This window comes from Orcinus orca, chromosome 2, assembly GCF_937001465.1.
Source record: "Orcinus orca chromosome 2, mOrcOrc1.1, whole genome shotgun sequence".
NCBI lineage: Eukaryota > Metazoa > Chordata > Mammalia > Artiodactyla > Delphinidae > Orcinus > Orcinus orca.
The window spans coordinates 16,958,125-16,980,413 of NC_064560.1; the positions used below are offsets into that span (position 1 = coordinate 16,958,125).

At 41.2% G+C, this 22,289-nt stretch overlaps 1 protein-coding gene across 7 annotated transcripts in view; it reads right to left on the reverse strand.

The window, feature by feature from the left end:
• Positions 1 to 22,289, reverse strand: part of NRP1 (neuropilin 1) — a 139,054-nt gene that overhangs the window by 111,770 nt on the left and 4,995 nt on the right. The window lies entirely within an intron of this gene.

Sequence of the window (22,289 nt, forward strand, 5' to 3'; positions counted from 1 at the left end):
AGATCAGATGTTCTCTTGGAGGGCACATTACTAGCCATCCGTGGCAGAGGCGCTGGGCATCCTGCCAGGGGTCCAAGGGCCACACAGAAATTGCAGGAGGAATCAGTTGCAGCTGCTCTGTCTGTTAATGAGGAGGTAGGGGCTGGAGAGACATAAAGATTTCCTCTGAGCAACAGTCCCGGCTGGTGAACAGCCGTGGAGGGAGGGCAAGCTAATCAGACTTCAGTTCAGAGCACGAAAGCGGGCCGGGGAAGCTGCATGAGGCGCTCTGGCAACCCTAGGGACCCCAGAGTTTGGAAGTAATGACTCTACACAGAAAGGCTGCTTTTATCCCCATGGTTAACCAGAGGCCACTTCAAAACTGTTTTTGAGCAATGGAAGCATAGCTGATGACATTAGTTGGAGATATCCTTCCATATAAAAGCTCCGGTTATGTTTGTTTTAGAGTCGACTTTATTGCTTTATAGCCACAGTTCCTGTTTTCAAAGTTGAGGACATCTTTATCCAAGGCATCTCATCTTCCCCCCCACCCCCATCATCTCATCAGAATCTATCAAATTCAGGCAAAATCTGTCCCTCACCAGTCACCATATTTTGCATTCTTTTCTAGTTAATCACACCCGGCTGTGAACCTAAGAGTAAGAGTAAAGTGAGAGGGGGAGCAATCACGCCATCCGTTATCTTCCTTCTAAGTTGGGCAAACAGATCGAAGTCTGTACCAGAACAAACAAACAAACATTTTTAAAAGACCTGCTTTCCTGTATCGGTCTTATCTACAGAACCCGTTCTTCTTTTTAATTACCTGACAAGGAAAAGGGGTGCTTTGAATTCTTATCACACACTTCTCTGTGACTCTCAGCTGGCCCTTACAGACTGCCTGGTTTCATTTGCTATCTCCTTATTCAGATAATCTCCACCTTCTGAAATAGATTACACACTTTTAAATCCCAGGGGGGTGGGTAGTAAAATTGTTCCTCTCTCCCTTCCATATTCCATAGGTACTAACAGATCAGTAACAACTTCACGTGTAAACTCTACCTAGTTCCTTTCCAACTGACAATGATCAGGACCTTATTTCATTATCATATGGGAACAGTGATGGGGACAAACTTTGTCAGTGTGAAAGGGTTTCACAATCTCTAAGTCAGATTTTAGTTTTAATCTCTAGATCAGAGGTTGATGGTTAATAAGAAGAAAGTAAATGTTAAATGTGATGCAGGTGACGAGAGGAAAGTGAAATTGCCCACAAAACCACACTGGACGGCGACTTAGAAAACATCTTACTTACCCTTCAGCCATAGGATTTACCATCCTAAACTGTAAAATATCTATTTACAAGTCCTGCTTTCCCCATTCACCGTAACCCCTTCAAGAACAACAAACAAAGCGTTACTGATCTTTCTGTATCCGGTACCCACTAGTGATACTGGCATATGATATACACACACACAATTTTTTTTTTTTTTTACTGAATAAGATCAAATAATATTGGCATGGGATTGAGAAAGAAGAAATGAAGATTCTGATTTTTTCAAACTTTGAGAATCCGTTTTCCGGTCAAGACATAAATGGGGGATTTAACCAAATCACATGAGGAAACAAGCATTTCCTGTGTAATACTTAGCTGTTCTTGGGAAATAACTAGATGAAATTTGGTTAACACATAAACAGAGGTCAAACAGTTGAAAAGAACTGAAGCACATTATAATAATTAGTTTAGGAGGTGACCCAAGACGTTTTCAGCAAAATACTTTCCATTTTTGGCCTCCATTCCCTCTTCTTTCACTGATTTGCTTTTCCTTATTTGAATGGAATCCCTACCCCCAGAAGAACTGTATCATCACTGAAAAAAGTTGAGAAAGCTAGGAGAATGGGGAAGAAAACAAACACCGCATAAGAGACCTTGGCAACAATCTTTTCCTTCTCTGAGGTTCCCCGTCAGCCATCTCTGTCATAATCCACAAGCCCCCAATTATTTTTATTTTATTTTTTACTGAAGTATATTTAATTTACAATGTTGTGTTAGTTTCAAGTGTACAGCAAGATGATTCATTTATACATATATACATGTATTCTTTTTCAGATTCTTTTCCATTATAGGTTATTACAAGATATTGAGTATAGTTCCCTGTGCTATACCATAGGTCTGTTTACCTATTTTATATAAAGTAGTGTGTATATGTTAATCCCACACTCCTAATTTATCTCCCCCCACCCCCAAAGGCCCCAAATTATTGCCGCACTGGTCCCTTTGCTCTTTAGCACCCAGGGCACCAGAAGGCTGGTACACAATGACTGTCCCTTAGCGGCCATCCCAGTGCCATTATCCAATTGAAACTTAGCTTTGAGATAAGCTGTGTCTTTCATTACGTGCTCTGGGGAACGAAATGAAACGACTCCATAAACCAACGGCCATGTGCTTGGCATTCAGTCTGCTCATCTCCTTTTATTTGTAGACCCATTCAGCCGAGGTCCGAATTTTTACAAAAATGCACGGCACCCCTCAAAGATGGCATCAGGCCACTGCTTGAAAGCTTCTGCGGGGAGAGAAGCTCACCACGTTATGAAATGGTCCCTCATCAGGGTAGAGAGAGAGTAGAAAACCATGTCTTGAGTCTAAGCAATGAAACCCCCAAAAGCAAAAGCATCCATACCACCCGACGACTTAAGGCAACGTAAACAGTTGAATCAGTTCCTTGTAACTGAAGAGTGATCTGCTATAGAACCATGCACACCATGATGGTGTGTCCTGCCAGGTCCCAGGTGAGCGCCTGTGACATTACAAAGGCCCAATCCACAGCACACAGGGACAGCAGCGGGAATCAATGGTTTGGGTGACCTCGCTGGTAATTCCCTTCTAAGATTTGCTGTCACATACTGAGGTGGATAACAACTCTTCTAATGTGCTGAATTGCGTTTGTATAAACATATGTAATGTACTAAGACCATTTAAAAAACATGTGAAACTCTTAAATTAAAATAACTCAAGATTAAACCTGGACACCCCTGAGAAATCATATTTTATGAGTTAGGAGGTTTGTTATGGTGTATTAGGATGATAATTTCTACCTATTGGTGCCTGTTCTACCCTTCGAGATGACACAGAATAAGTTCTAAACCCCCTGGAGGACTCACTGCAGAAGGGGGTGCAAGCATCCCAAAGCACCACATCACGAATGTGCACAACCTGCAACAAACCACAAAGAGGAGACACACCAGAGCTGAAAAGGAAGGGTGGACAGGTAAGGGAACCACTGTTCTGGGGACCAGGGGAACCAGGTTTGCACCAGGGACCCACTCACTGGGCAAGTCTCTCACTGTTGAAACGCCTGTTTCTTCATCCATCCAACAGAAGGATCAGAATGTAAATCTGGGGTTACCTTCCTGGCTAGCTGCCGAGCGGTAGATGTGTGTTTATCACTTTCTACACATTTAAAAAAATGTGTATTATGACTAGAAGCTTATGGTGGGAACACAATTTGGGGTCTTTTAGTAAAAAAGAGTTATTTCTAAACAAAATTTTAACTTACAGCTGTTATACATATATGGGGTTTGTGTGTGTATGTGTGTGTGTGTGTGCAGGAAAGTTATTGTTTACACTAATCTGCTAGGGTCAAATCCATTTTTTCCCCAGCTCTTGGTTACTTGCTTGGGCTGACTGGGCACACACTTCTATTATTGGCAGAGGGCTGTCTACATCAAGCTCACATTGTTTCTATAGCATAAATAAGAGAGACAGAAGCAATGAGCCTATAACCACCGCTGGACTCAGATGTGGTGTTTACGAAGGCAGCTGCTTTTGCATCCTTGGGGTCAGAAGGATGTGTGCGTGAGTGCGTGCATCTACGTAAGAGCCAACAGCCCTTGAAAGCAACATCCCTTCATCCTCACTGTGCCAGAAGGATTCTTCATTCAAAGCACCTTCACAAGAGAGGTAGACAACCAGGGAAATAACATGATAAAACATATTTTATCCCCCTGGTCAATTTACAAGTTTCTTTGACAGATAATTGCTAATGATCTCTGTCATAGTAGCATTACTTAGGCAGTTACACTTGGTGTATTTCCTTAGTGTTTTACACCTTTTTAAAGGTAGTCAATGATGTCTTTTAGCTGCTCTACAAAGGGTCACCTAAGGAAAAGCAATTGTATGCTTAACATCTGGGAAAAATACTGCCTGTTGGGTAGGTTCCATGAGAACAAAGTTATTTCTCAGATTTTTCCCTTCCGGCTTCAGCTTTGTTTTCCTAGGAATAGTGCAGTAACGCTGGAATTAATGAGTGACGGAGCCCTTGATTGAATCAATATTGAGTGAAAGTCATTTGTATACATAGATGTGACTCTTTCCGTGGGAGTCAGAGTGAATTTCTCAAAAAAGTACCAAGAGAAGATGCAGGGCAGACACAGCTGCCTGACAGAGGCAGACAGAAGCCTAACTTTATAGACCTTTCCATACTCCACATATGTTGAAACAACAGGCTGATTCATAGTTTCCTTGCTTAGTTTCCAAGTTGCCTTGCAACAGAAGCAGATTGACTCGCTTCCCTGGTCTGTAACTGGGATTCACAATCCTACAAGCTCCAATCTTCAGAAAGGAAACACTGCAAAGCATGGCTCCCAATTTTTGATAGCCACAAATTCAGATGTTTTCACAGAAGAGCCAAATTTTCAATTAAGACAGGGGTTGGCAAACTATGGCCTGCAGACCAAATCTGACCAACCCCTGTTGGTCTGTCTTTATAAGTAAAGTTTTACTGGAACACGGCCATGCCCATTCCTTTACCTGTTGTCTACGGCTGCTTTCTCATTATAATGGAGGAGTTAAGTCATTGAAATTGAGATTGTTTTGCCAGACAAGCCTAAAATATTTACTCCCTGGTCCTTTGCAGAAAGTGTGCCAATTCCTAATTTAAAATATCAATTTATGTCGTAAAGATATCAATTTCTTTAAAAATGTAGATGTAATTTTAAAGTAAACATCACCAATCTCCTTCATCCCTGAGAATAACCCTCTCAAGCAAGTTGGTAATTTGTATCAGGAGTCTTATTACTATCATTGTTCAGTTCAGGAACCATACATCTAGGAATCTCTTCTAAAGAAATTCTCAAAGATACATAAAGACGTGAATACAGATGTACAACTGAGCGTCATTCACATCTGCCTGTAATTCTGAGTAACTGAAAACAATCTAAATATCCTAAGCAGTTTGGGTTAAAATTATTATTTTGCAAAGTCATGTGACATAAAAGATATGTTTTAAAAACTATTTAAGGACCTAACATAAAATGCTTAAAATATAATTTTTAGAGAAAATGGTAGGGTAAAAGGTGTCTATAAAGAACTGTCTCAATCTTTTAAACATATGTATATTTCTAAATGCAAAGAAAAAAGGCTGAAAAAAGGCATATGAAAAATACAGACAGTGTTGTCTTTGAGTGCCAGGATTATGGGTGACTTATTTTCTTGTGTTTTTCAAATATTTATTTAAGGGAAAAATATGCAGCATGGCTCCCTCATACATATGCAAACTCAGTGTGTGTACATGTCTCCATAAAAGGCCTATTGTGCAAAACAGAAGACGAGGTTTGCCAAGCCACACAGAACATTTTTATTTAGAACTATAAAAATTGTATTTTTTTTAGAAAAGAGAATCTGCAAACCTTGAGTTTTAAAAAGTGTTTCTATGGAACACATACATTATACTTCATTTAAAACAGAGAAATTAATCCAAATATTGTCAATGGGCTTACATAACAATTAGGTTTTGAAATTTATTTCTGATAACTCTGTGCTCAAGAAAAATAAATATGCATGCCTTTTTATTTAATTAACAAAAACGTTTGTCCCAAATAAAACTCTTCTCTGCCATTCTGTGGTTGGCCCATTTCCCAAAGAGGCCATGTCTTCGTATGGATTAAAGATGGCAGATTGGTAAGCCTTGTGATACCACTTTTTCCTCGAGTCCACGGCAGGCACTGCAGTCCATTCTGCTACTTTTTTCTCGAATGCACTCCAAGTGGCAACTACTAATCAATCAGCGGTATCGTGATAGCAAACATATCTGCCACCCTCCACATGGCGACATAACAGGTTTGGCAAGTTAATTCTTATCGCCCTCCTTCTTTTAAGACTAAATGGGGGACTTCCCTGGTGGCGCAGTGGTTAAGAATCCGCCTGCCAATCAATGCAGGGGACACGGGTTCAATCCCTGGTCCGGGAAGATCCCACATGCCACAGTGCAACAAAGCCTATGCGCCACAACTACTAAGCCTGCGCTCTAGAGCCCGTGAGCCACAACTACTGAGCCCGCGTGCCTCAACTACTGAAGCCACACTCCTAGAGCCCGTGCTCCACAACAAGAGAAGCCACCGCAATGAGAAGCCCACGCACCGCAAAGAAGAGTAGCCCCCGCTCGCAGCAGCTAAAGAGAGCCCGCGTGCAGCAACAAAGACCCAACACAGCCAAAAATTAATTAATTAATTAAAAAAAAGACTAAATGGTCAAACCCTTTTTGATCATCATTGAACCTGATCATCTTACTTCGAAAGCAATAGAATTTTGTGTGTATATTTCAACAGCATCTCAAAATGTCTGAAATGGGACCCACTGTCTCTTTTCTTTGACTATTGACATTACCGGTACTACTGTTTTTTCAGACCCGAGGATGGAGACATTTAATCATTGAAGTCCCAGTCTTCAACTCCACTCAAATCATATCACTGGTCAAGTTCTGACCACGTCTCCTTGAGGATACCTCTTTCTTTCTATTTCCATTGCCATTACTTAACGTTCAGGGAGTGATGGGGACATTTTGGGGGAAGAGATGAAGATGCAATGGTAAGATGAAACATCAACCCATTTACTTAGTCACTAATTTTTTTTTTAATTGATTTATTTTTTTTGCGGCACGCAGGCCTCTCACCGCTGTGGCCTCTCCCGCCGCGGAGCACAGGCTCCGGACGCACAGGCTCAGCAGCTACAGCTTACGAGCCCAGCCGCTCCGCGGCATGTGGGATCCTCCCAGACCAGGGCACGAACCCGCGTCCCCTGCATCGGCAGGCGGACTCCCAACCACTGTGCCACCAGGGAAGCCCAGTCACTAATATTTTTATCAAAGAATTATTACTTTTATGCCCTGGCTAGGGATATGAGGTAGAAAAGATCTCATAAAGCTTCTTTCTTCCCTTTCTGTTGAATGTGTTCCACTTGAAGAGCCAGTAAAATGGCTGGTGGGGCTATAAACCAACTCCAAAAAGTCACAGCTGACTGTGTTCAGTCCCCACTGAGATTCCTGTATGTGAATCACCCAGAGGCCGTATCCCCAGCAGCCCTGCTGAGCTGGCTCTTGGCAACGTATACTTTGCAGCAACCCCAAACCATCCTGGGAAGCTTTGGAAGCCACATGCTCGCTCTGCCACGTCTGGTGCTTCCTGAGGCCCGTCACTCAGGGCCTGCTGGAGGGTGAAACGGGGATGGACTGGGACCAATAGTTTCAGGCAAAGAAGACATGACCTGAAGTTAGAAGAGCCAGTCAGTGCCAGGCGTGGAGAGTAGGCATCACCAGTCAAGTATTCGGGGCTGGAGATGAAGTGAATTTGGGGAACAAGAGCAGCCCAGCTGAGGGCTGAATCAAAGCAGGTCTGGAGCCCCAGCAGAGGGTTACAAGTCGAGAGCATCACAGCCAGGAACACACTCGATGCTCAGCCAACCGTTGCCTCGGCCAGACATTTTCTATATGCATCTTGTTTGGTGCAAGAGCCAGGTCCCCAGGGGGCCTGTCTTCGAACAGCAGGGGAAGCTAATGAGGATCTACCAGCTGGAAGGGCACAGAGGGCACAAAGGACACTCCTGCTGCAGCAGCTCTCCTTTGTCTTCCTGGAATGTAAGCGCCACGAGGGCAGGGCATGATGCCCTAAACCCAAACAGTAATCGGCACATACTAGGTAGTCAGTAAATGCGTAGTGAATGAGTGAATGAATGAGGTAGCAGGCAACAGTTGAGCTATTAGAGGAGGAATTCTGGTGTCCAAATAAACAATGCTTTACAAAGTGCCTGCATGTATCCCAACTTTCAAGTTTGTGAGTTCTGAATTTATTACCACGTGTATTTTTTTTCTAAGTCTATGTCACGATGAATGTTTAACAGTGAACTCGTGTTCATCATCCATCTCAGGGTCTGTGCAATCAATACATAAACCAAACCCTCAGACAACACTGATAAGAAACATGAATAGTTTAAAATCTCAAGGTCAGGCCCAGGAAAACTGTAATGACAAAAATAATGGGGGTTGACAGTTCGAGTTCTTTTTTTAGGACGGTGTTTAGAAATACTAGACATTTTTCAATTAATGCTGGGAATTAGCTAAATAACTTTAGACGTTAGTCCACGATTGATCATTCGCTTTAACAAAAATATGGCTCAGGAGGACCAAACAGAGGAGAAAAGTACAATTAGTACGTTCATTCATTTCAGGTCCTGTTTACATTTGCATCTTGAACGACTTGGGCTTATTTTTTTAAACTAAGTTTCCTGCCTGTAATAGAATCATTAACATTCATCTTTATTGGTAACGCATCTGTGTTTAAATTCTTCAGAAGCACCTAGTCAGATGTGCTAAGGAAAGGACAAACATAGAAGGACAGCAGATTTTATCCACATCTCTGCCCCTGTTCAGCCTTTGGCAAGCTGCTTAGTCTCTGAACATTTGGGTGATTTCATTCTAAAATGGGTCTGGTACAAATAAAGGATGTCCCAAGGATGGGTGAATTAACCTGTGGTTATAAAGAGTTTTGAAATGATGATGTGCTATCAATGCCAAGTCAAATTATGAAATCACACCTTTGCAAAAAATGCTGTTGCGGGAATAAATGAATCTGAACATTGTATTTACAGTGTGATTTGCTTCTGAAATAGAATATTCATAATGGGCCTCAGCAGGGGACAGCGAAGTGCTGTCTTCTCTCCTGTTGATAGACCACAATTTCAGAAAATGATTTTTTACAACGGCGTCTGAGTAAGAGCCTTAACTCAAGGCTGTTTTACAAACAGATACGTAGCTTACACGGCCACGGAGACATAAAGAGTAAGGTGGGATTCATGAACAAAATCGCTGTTGTCATTCCTTTGTACTTTTGTCAATGTAATCTCTGTTCTTTACCATCTAATTTTAACAAGCTATGTTGAACAAAAAGATAAGGTAAAAGCTACTTCTGTGTTAGTGATCAAACCCGAGTTTAGGTTAACAGTCAGGTTATCAACTGCAGTTAAATTACCCTTCGAACTTGGCCTGTGGCTCATCGAGTTTCAAGAACAAACAACTCATTCCCACAGAGAATTTCCGTAGCCTGCAAATGTTACATTCGGCAACAGCAGAACAATAAATGAGTATTTCTGAGGCCACATGCCTAGTTCTTTTAAATAAATGATTCGCTAAAACAGGGCTGTTCGTGGGTAAGATTAAGGTCTAGGTGAAAACGTGAATGATTCCTTGGAATAAATGCGGCCAAAATAGAGTTTAAAATGCCTGACACAATTGGGGGGTAGAAAACGGACATGAAATCTGTGTCTTGGAGAAAAAAAAGCAGCAGGCAGAGGCTGTGTTGCAAAAGGCAGGGAGGGTCTGGGCTGAGCTGGGGTAGCTTGGAGAGAGAAGTGGGAGGGATGAGGGGTCTTGTTAAAAACCAAAGAAAGGAACGGGAATCAGGGCCAGGCTGAACGGGCAGAAAAGGCATGTTTGGAATTTGCTCTTGTGGCACCAGGGTTCCCCTGCATAAGCTGAGTCCTGCTATGTTAGAGGCAAAAGGGGCTCATTGCGCAGGACCCATCCCTCCCACCTTACAGACGAGGAAATGCAGGCGCACACGCAAGCCCACAGCTATTTGGAGGCTGTCACTTCTAGAACTCAGGACCACGCTGGGCTCCTAGAGGCATCACACTGACCACTAAGCCAGTCTCCAGAGGGAACTGTGAACGTGAAAACACAGGACGGACCCAAAGGAGAACAAGTTGAGGGCACGATCAGCTGGCCCTCTGCCTCGGCCCCAGCTCACCTCTCCCCCGCAGGGAAATGGAAGAGCTTATCATACGAGTCGTTCTATTCTCTGGATGCAGACAAACCTGAGATGGGAGAGTGAAGGGCTATGGGTTTCCCGACCACAGATGTCACACAAACATCCAGAAATACCCCAGAGAACTCGTGTAAGGTCATGGCGTCGGGGAGGCAGCAGGAATGTGGAAACTAGCCATGGTGGCTGAGGTGCTTGCTGTTGTGGACATGGCCATGCACCTGCTACTTCTTTGTCCCTCCCTCTTGGGTTGACACTTGCCTATTGTGACACACAGCTTTAAGAAATGCTTAGCAAATACTGTTATGGTGAGAAAGGTGAGAGCTGGGGGAGCAAATGAAACCCCTCACTATCCACTTCAGCAAACGCCTTGGGCTGACTCGGTCTGTCTGCTCTCCAGGACAGCATCTTGACATGGCTGCTCTAGGACACAGGGCTTGGTTTTTACCTGGTGACGTGGACAAACATATTTACAACACTCAGCACAGGATGCATCCCGTGTTGCTCTTTCTAAGGGGGAGGTTCACGTTCTACATCTTCCCCAGCAAGCCTGCTGTGAAGTTAACATGTGCATTTATTGGGGTTGCCAGCTGGAATGGAAGAAGGCTCTAAATTATTTGTGTGAAATTTAGGTAAAGGTGGTTTGGATGTGAGCCCAGATAGTAATATACAATAGACAAAGTTTACAGACTTGTGATACAAAGTCCCAAGAGTTTGGGGATGTCAGAACATGCTCAGCAACCTGGACTGTTGCTACAAGGTTAATACATTTGATGCCTCTAACCCCAAAACAGATTGTGGAGATGACTGTGAAACAGAAAGAAGAGATTTCTGTCAAGCAGTATCTCTGCATCTTTTTTGAGATTTAGCTAAAGCTACTCACATGTAGAAATTCTAGGCTTTCCAAAGTAGAGGTTTTTAGAGGAAACATGTAAGTTTGACTCCACTACCCAGGAAAATGAAGGGTTTACCTTATAAATGAGAAGTGTAAGTGTGCATGTTCGTAGTCTAATTAAGTTAGAGCTTTTCCCGGGCAGCTGACTCGGTTCTTTGGCGCTAGATGAACACGCTGAGAAGGATGTCAGTCAGCCAATTCAATTCGGCAAATATTAATTGAGCAGCTGCTACAGGCAAAGCACTGTGGGAGGCTCTGGCAGGGCTGGGAAACACTCTCAGCCCCTGCTCTGGAGCATCTTCCAAACTAGCTGGGTGAACAGTAGTAGAATATTAATGATTATGACCAGACACAGAATACTACAAGGAACATGAGTGATGCATAAACGTAGTTCTTGGGGGTGTGTCTGAGGACAGAGAAAGAGACCACGTTTAATCAGAAATGGCTTTCAGAAGGAAGCATCGCTGCGGGTAGGGCCGGGTGATGGGCCACACGTTGACAGGGAGACGCAGGTCTGTGTAAGGCACTGACCCCTCGTCCGTCTGGGAAGGAAACAGCCCGTGAAGAGGCATGGGATAGGAAAGCAGGAGTGATGATGAAGAACTCCAAGGCGGCCACTTTGGCTGAATATAAAAGAGAACCACAGGAGAAAGGCCAGAGAGGCAGGTGGGAGCGACATGGTTTCATTTCTAGTTGAATTGAACTCATAATTCAAGGCTGAGAAACACAGATAAAGCAAGGGGGGAACAGGGAACTCTCCATGTTTCTAAGTGGCGGGGTGGGGGGAGAAGGAGGAAAGCCCCATTCCTGAGGCTAACGTGTCAGCACAGGGATTGGTTAACAAGTGCTGGAATTTGAGTGCTAACAGGAGAAACATAACAGAAAAGATAGATGCGATGGATATTGCAGTTACATGATTTAGAGGCTTTAAACTGATGTGCCGGACAAATAGGAATCAAGAGATGCCCCAGAGTCTCAAGGGTTCTGGACCGTGTTGTGCAAGGTTAAAGAAATTCAGGCCGAGAAAAGGCCAGTGGTTTGGGGCATGAGAATAGTCACTGGAATCTAACATAACATCTGCGCAAACAATTCAGTCAACTGGAGGGGAGAGGACTTAGGCTGAGAAGGGTTAAGGGAGAAAGTGGAGTTCTGGGTTGTAGACACCACGTTGAAAGCCCTTGGCAGTCATAGGAAAGGGAGAGAGAGGTGAGAGATTAGTCTGAAGAGTAACAGGTCCAAGGAGGGTTTCTTTTACTCATGAGTAGAAAGTCCTACAGAATCTGTTGGACCGGGGAGGCCCATGAGGTCCCACAAGAAAGAAAGAAAAGCCCTTCTGATGGACCCCCAGCCATACACAGCTGTGGTCTTTTCAAAGGAAAACAGTGCTGGGGGAACTCTGAGAGGCTGCAGACATCATTTTTATCACATACGACCATTCCTGAGGGTGAGGTGACGAGAAGAGTCTAAAATAGTAACCTCCTCTCAGCCACTATCCTAAGAGCCTTCCTGCGGACGTGCTTTTCTTCGAGGCCACCGAGAATCACCCCCTCCGCCCGGCCCCACTATTGGGAAATCTGTCCTAACCAGAAATGGGGGGAAGGAGATGGCAAGGTGAAAGGGGCTGAGGCTGCTAGGAACTGAGGGAAAGCGGGGAGGATGGAAGGGACCATCAGTTTTAAAACATTGATTTTCCCAGCTGCTTTTCACTATGAATTTATAATACAAAATCCATGTAGTTTCCTCTCTCTTGGACACAACTATAACGGCACTATTTGGTTTCACTGATTGGGAAGAACGGACATCCCTGTTGTAATAACCACCATGACACTGGCTCCTGCCTTAAAGGATGGGTTGGTTTCCCATTGGATTGTACTGAATATATTTATAAGTCCGAAGGCACACCTTGGCAAATAATGGCTCTTTAAAGGCCATTAATGCTATTATCAAGTTTGTGACACTGAGATAGCATCTTCCTTGAATTTTCCAGAAACCCCACCCATCCAGATTTTTATTTTTTATTTAAAAAACTTTTTTTGGAGTCTAGTTGATTTTAAATGTTGTGTCAGTTTCTGCCGTACAGCAACGTGAATCAGTTATACATGTACACATACCTACTCTTTTAAAAATTCTTTTCCAATATAGGTCATTACAGAGTATTGAGAAGAGTCCCCTGTGCTATACATTAGGTCCTTATTAGTTATCTATTTTATATACAGTAGTGTCGATTTTTAGAAGACTGCAATTACGACACCCTTAACCGGCCAATTTATTATAAGAACATTCAGAAATTCTTGCTGGCTGCATACACGCTGAGCATGAGATACCATCTCTATTGTGGTGTGTGCCGTGCTCTTGAAATATTTATGTGTCTCCTCCCAAGGATGCAGACTTCATTGTTTACCGTCTGAACTTATTTTAAGGAAGAAAACCTGCGGATGCAGTTCCTGTTAGAGTAATACCTAGGCTTTATTTAACATATTTATCTTGTATTCCTAAGATATTTCCACCTACATTATCTCATCCACGTTGTGTTATTAAGATTGGGAGAGAAAGGAAAGCACTTTGTTTTCTTCAGAAAGAGAAGGAAAAAGATTAACTGAAGCCGTGTCTAGGTAGACACAGACCTTGATGTCATTCAGTCTTCCTCAGCCATGCTGTTAACACCGTCAAACCACAGTATCACTGGTGGCATAACCAAGCCATTCATAGAGTGCAACCCTGCCCATATGACCTGTGTCCTGTCTCATAGATGGGCATGCATGGCAGAGGGGCAATTATAACCCACGTCCCTAATTCTCACCAGAACACTTTTTCACAGGGAGCTGCTAACATGATCCCCTGACAATCAGAAATCCCCAGTTCGTGTTAATGAGCGAACACACACATCAGGCACGATGCTAGCACAGCTACAGAGGGAAATGAGGATGTGCCTTGAAGGACTGAACCAGTGTAGCCTAACGGTTACTCAGTAGGGGCCTCAGCCAGGGACAAAGAAATTGGCACTGGAATAAAAGGTAAGGAAAATGCAAATTATTTTCCTTGGGAAAAAAAAAAGGAAGCTTCCAATCAGTGCTAACTCCTCCCACCCCCCCTGCCCCTTCCCTCAGCTTAATGTCAACGACCTTCGACGAAAACTCAAGTTATGGGCTGCCCCTTGTAGGTGCTACTACACCTAAAAACAACGTAATCCTGAATCAGACCAAGTCAACCCAGGGCCACCAACTTTGTGGGGATCCGTGTCCTTCGTTGTCTTTGAGTCAAGAGTGTGTTCTTTCTTCTTTAAATTTGGAAATTTAGTGCTTTCTAATTTTGTAAAGCTGTCTAGCCAGGACTAAGATTTTGACCACATCTTAACTTTTTCCGTGCCATTTCAGTGACCAAGGGTATCTTACACAGTAGCAGGCCTGCTCACAGCATCTGGTGGTTACAGAGTCAGATGAGGACTTGAAATCGTGACTACGCTGACTGGCCTTTGCCTCCTCTGGCTGTTCTAAAGAAATGTAAGAACTCGAATGGGGAGACATTCAGCATCCTCTTTCAGACGGGACTTGGCTGTGCTCTCCGTGACATGCCAATCTATCACAGAAGCAACAAGCCATCACTTCCAACCTGTCCGGCTGCTTGTACAAGTGTCTGAACAGATAGAAACAAAATACTCTGGAGCATTGGTTTCTTCTCAAAAAACACTCTTCTGTTTCTCATAGGGACCCAGTGCCTTGAGCAAACATTCTCTCTTTAACCCTTACAGAGTCACTGTGGCCAACACAAGTATCGAAATCTTACAAATAGGGGAGCTGTGGGAAAGCAAAACTTTCCTGCTATTTGCCTGAAATTAAGTGAATGAGGGGTGTTTGGAAGAGAACCCAGTCTTCTTACTCCTGGGCTTGTGAGGATCTGGTATACAGCTGGTACAGCTGGTATCTCATATGTCCCTTGAACTAACTGTATAAATGGAAACTTTGTGCTGCCTGGTTACCAGGCCTTCAAATAAATATTGTATTTATGTGTGTTTTGTGTTTTCAAACTCCATCAACCGAAGGAACCAGAATTCAGATACACCCCCTGCCGCATCCACCACAAATTTCATTGCTAAGACAAGTTTTGACTCAGTGGAAAATCATCAATTTGTTGGAAGTTTCTGTGCACAAAGCTTCACTTAATCCAAACTAAGAGTTTAAAATTTAAGTCCTTCCTCAGAATCAGCTGGTTTGTATTTAAATTTTTGTGTGTTTCATAGAAGAAAATGGTTGCTGAATAAAAAGTAGTCTAGTAATATTTCATTCGAATTTTCGCATTCAAAAAGTATATCCCAAGCCCCTTCAATCACAAAGATGGAAAGGTATTTGGTGCAGCAGCTGAGCATTTGGGGTCAGTTAATTTCACTTTTCTAAGCCTCAGTGCTATCATCTGCAAAATAGGATGATAAAAAGATTAAGTGAAATGAAGTCCGATGAAGCACAGAGTGTTTAGTGAGCACATGGCAGCCACAGAGGACTAAGCAGCAAGAACCAGCCACGACGACTCCTTTCTGCCAATGTTATGTGGCAGCCTGGATGGGAGGGGAGTTTGGGGGAGAATGGATACATGTATATGTATGGCTGAGTCGCTTTGCTGTGGGCCTGAAACTATCACAACATTGTTAATCGGCTATACTCCAATATCAAATAAAAAGTTTAAAAAATTAAAATAAAAAAAGTTTAAAAATTAATAAATAAATATTCTATTGATTTAAATTAAAGGAGAAAAAACACGCTGACCTAATAAATAAGATATAAGATATGTACAATACAGACCTGGGCTTGATGAGGAGAAAAACTACGTTACAAGCAATTGAATGGACAGAAGCCAAAAGATTTTTTTTTTTCCTCTCCGTGCTTCTGCAGCATTTAGTAGAATTCTGAATGAAAGCAGTTCACCTTCTGTGCTATCTGTGAAGACTAAATGACTTCAGCCATAAGCCATCATAATGTGTTTGGTGTGCTTCACAGCCAATCTGAGGGTTGTCCCGACCTTGTGTCATCCTAACTGACCTGGATACTGGACACAGTTCAATCAACCAGAGAAGAGCAGGAAATATCTTCTTCGGAGGTGCTATGTTCTGCCAGGTCACTGACTCCTACAGTCAGGATTGATTACAAACACCCAATTAAGAGGCATTTGGAACCTGATCTGAACACTAATCTTGTCTCTTGTTTTTCTTCAGGCTTAACGATCAGCCTTGATGAATACTACAATGACCATTAGTTAAGTCTATTTTATAGTCTCCCTCACAAGCACACACACACACATGTGTGTTTGTGTATGTGCTTCTCCGAAGGATGTCAGCACGCATACAAGTATCACGTTTTACGCTGGAAGGAAAGGAGCTGATAATACGCATGCCGGCTGCAGGCATATGTCTCCCTTGGATCAATTTTGAAGGGCCGCCTCCCCAGAATGAAATCTGGTTGGAAATGCCATGCACATGTTGATTCAATTGGATAAGATTTCAACTAATCTTCTCATAAAGGTTGCTTCTTTCAAATTACGGAAATGCCCAACACACAACAACCTTGTAATATTCAAAATTCATTATGATCCAATGTGATTGCTTATAGGAAGAAATAATAAAGGAAATTAATTTTATTAAACACATGGAGTTCTTTTCAAATTAAATCAGTGCTAATGCGGAAAGAAATCAAAAGGAAGAAAGTAGATGATTATCTGCTTGAGCAGCGACAAAGGATGCTGCAGGTGGTAGCAACCACACTGACATCCGCTGTTCTGAGAAGAGTTCATTTTTACCCATTCAATAGTTTTTTAATTGAATTTAGCTTGGTGGTGGTGCCTCTCACGTTGCCCATGTTGGGAAGTTACTTGAGATCAAAATCAGCAATGAAAAGATGAGGAAAAATAAAGCAAAGGAAGATCGTTCTGAATTTGCCTGGCATAAAAAGCAGGCTCTTGGACCAAAACCTTTGTGTTTATTTTAACATAACTGTAGTATAAGCAAGAAATATATTTCTATAGTAGTCAACGAAAAACAATTAGAAAAAATGCTTCAGTAAGACTGTTTTTGGATTAGAACATTTTTTTCTATCCCCATTCCAAAGAGTTTGGTGATCTTCAAAGGATAGTACATCCAGACTTCAAGACTATAGATGAGTTTTGTCTGATTTTGAAATTTATAAAAATGGAATCACAGAAGTCAGGATGGCAGCTGCCCTTGAGGCCAAAGGTCAGAGACTTAAAGTGGACAGGAGGTGGCCTCTTCCTAGGAAGCTGGAAACGTTTGCTCTGGTTCGGTGATATGGGTGTGCTCACTTTGTAAAATTGTATCAAATGTTACACTTACTTTGTATATTTTTCTAGATATAGATTATAATTTAATATACTTTTATATTTAGTATAGAAAAAAAAATTACTTTGGCAAAAAACACCCACTGTTTTACATAAAACAAAGTCCTTGTTTGCTTTGGTCTAAGTGATGCTCTAAAACCCAAGTCTAGGACTAGCGGTACGCCCATGCCTCAGATACAAAAAAACTCACTAATCAGGATAGATAATACTTTAACGCAATTTTTAAAAAATAAAATCAATGCAAAAATCCATGCTGAACAAAGATCAAAACAAAAAATATAACTTAGGGAAACCAGAAATGGAACTTTTAGTCCCCAAATTCCCTATAACAACAAAGTTACCATTGTATAATTACATTTTCAGGAAAAATCAGATTTGAGGAGCTAAGGGAAGATTAATTTTCATTCAGTGAGTTTATATTCTATGAAAATAAATGGTGTTTCCAAGTTTATAACAGCTTAGGAAATTTTAAAAGTAGCATTAAAGACAATGTGTGATTTATTCCAACAAAATCCCTAGACTTGAGTATCGTCTCTACTTAATTACAGTTTTATGTGTTTAAACTTCATATGAAGTTACAAGAGTGAAATCTTCCTTTGATTGCACTGAATTAAGAAAAAGACACCAATTTATTGGTTACACAAAGAAAAGGCTACAAATCGTAATGACAGAAAAGCATTTATGGGATGTTAGCCTTGCGTCTTGGTGAAATCCTACGAAACAGCCCTGACAAATCAGGCAGTGAAGTCAGGAAGTTGTCACTCAGAAGACCTCCCTTCTCCCCCATCACCACCACGTTTTTAGACTCTCTTTCTGGAGCTTCACATTCATTTTCCTAATGTTTTTAACCCAATGTCTGTGAAATTTTTATTGCTCCCCAGATGACATCTGATCTGAATGTAACCACACACCTCTTTGCTCAGCAGTATTTGTCACAAACCATTATAAATTATCATGCTGATAGTTTGCATTGCTGGGAAACCGGAAAAGCTCCATAAATTCTAACTACTGTATCAATGACATTCTTGTTTATTATGCAGATATAAAGTTTTATGAGAGTCAAGATGGCCGCTTTACCACCGAAGGAAACTCCAGTGGAGTAAAACCCAACCAGCTCAGTGTAAGTTCTGAAAACCATTTTCAACGCACCATGAACACTGCCTTCTGACCAACACTCTGCAGGTGGGTTTTTCTTTCTTTCCTGCTTTTAACTCTGCTTTGACACTTCACAAGCATGGAGGAGTTTGCTGGTGCAAAAGAGAGAAATCAGATTCCTCCTTTTCTTCTCCATTCAGAACATTCTATAGCCACCTCTGGTATCAACATCACAATAAAACCAGGCACAGACTAGCTAGCTAGAAATCCCAGCCCAAGATTAGCCTGCAGACAGATGCTCTATGGCTCCATGGATTGACTGATTGACACCACACCTTGTTCAATGAAAGAATTCAGGGAGTTCTCATATTATGTCTTTGATGCTTATTTGTAATGAAACCTGATTCAGGGGTGGCATACACATAGATGGTTGAATTTTTAAAGCTACCAGGCACAACTTGGACATTCATTTTCCTTAAGGAAATATCCTCCTCCCCGCCCCCCCGACATCCACTGTAAAAACCTTTCTGTAAGGTTAGCACAGGTTAACTATGTACTGGGCCAGTCCTGGTACTCTTCACATGAAAATATGTGATTGTGTGCATTTCACTGTATGGTTAAAATTATGAGAGTATATTTTAATTTCGTGATAAAGAAAACAATAAAATAGAAATAAAGGTATTTTTCCTACCAGAGCTTGGTTATTTAATTACTTATTTATTCCTACACTCTAAGAAACAATTGGTTACTTGGGTCTCCAGGATGTTTTGCAATAAGCAAATTGTGAAGGAATCAATTTCTTGAGCGTTCCCATTATGAAAGCTCACCATTCGAATACCGACAGTTTCAAGAGAAATGCAGGATTTATTGTATGCGGATCATCCCCATTATTGGATTAACACATTTAGTTTGCTTAGTTTCCTATGTCCAAATGTTCTAACAATCACCAAGTTGTTAAAGATATCCTAAGAATGATGATAACGGCTTCTGAGGGGAGCTTCTAGCTTTTCAAAGGGCTTTCATATCCACTACCCTACTTTATCTTACTATAAAACGGGAACAGCAAGTACTTTTTACTGCTATTAGACATATAATATAGCTGAGACAAGGAAAGACATTAAATATCTCAAATAAGACAAACGGCTTGTTCTTAACAGAAATGATAAGTAAAAGCTTCCCAGTTCTCTGAACGTGATGTGTCATCTCAAATACATTTTTGGAAGTGGCTTAATATAAACGAAAAAACCCCACAATCCACCAAACCCCCAAAATCTATACTTTTGCACATCCAACATAAACTTTGGAAGTCTATGAATTTATTCCTACAGGAGTTTCTGGTGCTTTCCATTTTGCTAGGGAATTCTAACCCCCTGTAGATTTTAAAGCTGTGGATTCTTCTCACAACCAAAAGGAGATAATTGTGCCACATGTGTAGAATTTTCAGCTGCAACCTTCAACAATAACCAGGAGTCATGTGGACCAGTCAGGAAAGATAGTGATGGCAAATGTCTTAAGTTGGTCTTCCTATATCATTTTTGGAATTTTCATTGATAAAACAATCAGGGAGCACCACTTGGAAACATGGCACAAAGGTATTTTCCAGGGCCATAATCTCCATTGACCATATCAAGCTAAAGGTATCAGCCTTCAAGACTGGGCAGGAGATGGCTCCTTCACAGAGAACAAATACTCACTTGCTACAATTTAAAAACCACCTTATTCTGTAGCATTAAAAAACAAAAACAAAACTCACCATCGTAATTACAGAAACAATCTTCTTGGCCTTGTCAGCTTCTTGCTGATATCACTTAAATGGTCCCTTACTCTGAGTTATAATTATCCCTTTTCTTATCATGTTTAAATAACAAAACTAACAAAAAAGTTTGCTCCCCCCATCCTACCATACTCTACATCACATCATGATATGGCAGAGAATTATTTAAGGCTTGCTGCGTGCCAGACACTTGTAAACACTTTACACACATTATCTCATTCAACTGGCTTCCCCTTCTTACACTCCTATGCAGTTGGGTGGTGGAGCTGACTCACACCAGCTCACGAGAACCAGATGTACACAGTTCTTTGCAAGTCTGTGCACAGTGACATCACTGTAGTTTGAAACTGGCCATGGTAGGAATATTTACACTACAGAAATCGGCAAATATCACAGATCAGGACTTGACCTATCCCCTCCCTAGATCCAGTTGTTAACACTGACCAGCACACCACTGCTAATAACTATTCTGAATTCCTTAACTATTATATTACATATATACATGGTCAAAACTCTCAGATCAGGAATTAGTAAGCATGAGTTTACTGAAATCTAACAGCACCTTATTTTGAGGAATAATGTTATTACTTGAGTATGTTTTACCAGAGTTTCTTAAAAATATCTCCTATAGCAGTTTAAGTATTGGTAAAATGCAAAACATAAAACAAAACAAAATAAAATGAAATGGAAAACAAGTCTCCAATTTGTCTAGGTGACTGACATTGTAAAAACCACCATACAGAATACTGGCCAAAAAAAAAAAAAGAATTCCCTGTTTCCAAGAAGTTACTGGAACACTCTATTAATGTCAACTTTCACACAAGATTAAAAAGTCAATATAATGCCCTGAAGCACTTCTGAATCACAGAACAAAGATTCAATTGAAATTGGCATAATTTTACCTGCTGTAGTGTTCCACTGATTATTTGGAAATTGACCAACAGGACATGAATGTATGCTAATTCTCCAGGCACAAGATGTTGAATTAACCAGATGACCTCATCTCCCTGACCATGAAAAACTAGTTTACCCCACCAAACCAACAGGTTCTTGAGGACTTCTTGCAGGTGGGAATATTTTCATACTATTCTTTTCTTCTCTAAAAAGGTTATGTGTTGGCAAAGAAAATATTTTAAATAATGAAACTCATTTTAAAACTTGGGAAAACGTATCAGTCTTTGAGAAACACTTTAGAAGTGAGATTTAAATAGATTACTTTCCTTTGCTAAAACTATATATCTAAACATCACTGAAGGTTGTTATTCAGGTTCAAGTCTCTGGAGAATACATCATGTGCAGTGTGCCAGAACAGGATGACACAGATAAGACAGAGAGAGGTGGTCTGCTGCATGGATGTCCAGTGAGAAAAGCAAATCTGGATCTGAGTGGACTGCCGCTTGCAATGTTCAAACATACTTTCCAACTGTGGAAAGCAAAACCTACACACAGTTCTTTCATACGAAGTGAGGAAATATAATTTAGACTGTCCCTCTAGTGAGAATGTTTTCATAATAATGAAACCTGGTATAAATTGATGCTTAGTAACTTAACCATAGCAGGAGATAGGAATGCTAAAGCACATGAACAAACATTATATTCATCGTGAATTAACAGTTCTTTTAGCATGTTCCATAAGAGATTTGCAGTTATTAATCTACTATAAAAATCCCTCATTAGACTTACCCTATAGTCCTCATTTTTTTTTTCAATGACAATTTGCTTTGGTCATGTCAAACTCAGTAAGATAAACAGAGTTCTTAGATCACAAAACATGCCCCAGATTTGTTTAAAAAAAATACCCGACCTCACCGTCTGCCAATGCACTATATGAGAGTGACCTACGATATTTAGTAAGAACTCAAGTGAGAGTTTGGGTTTCTAATTCTTCACCTTTCCAGGAAAAAAAGACACATATATACACATTTCTTAACAAAAGAGTTCCAAAACCAAAAGTGTTAACAGGAAAAAAGAGTATGAGAAATTACACATTTAAATATAATCTCCCTGGTTTAGGGAACTCAGAAATCACTTAACATAATTTAATTTCCATACCATTGACACATGATCTGGCCTAGATCAGAATCCCTCCTGGATCAATTTACATTCTAGGTGGTTCACAGA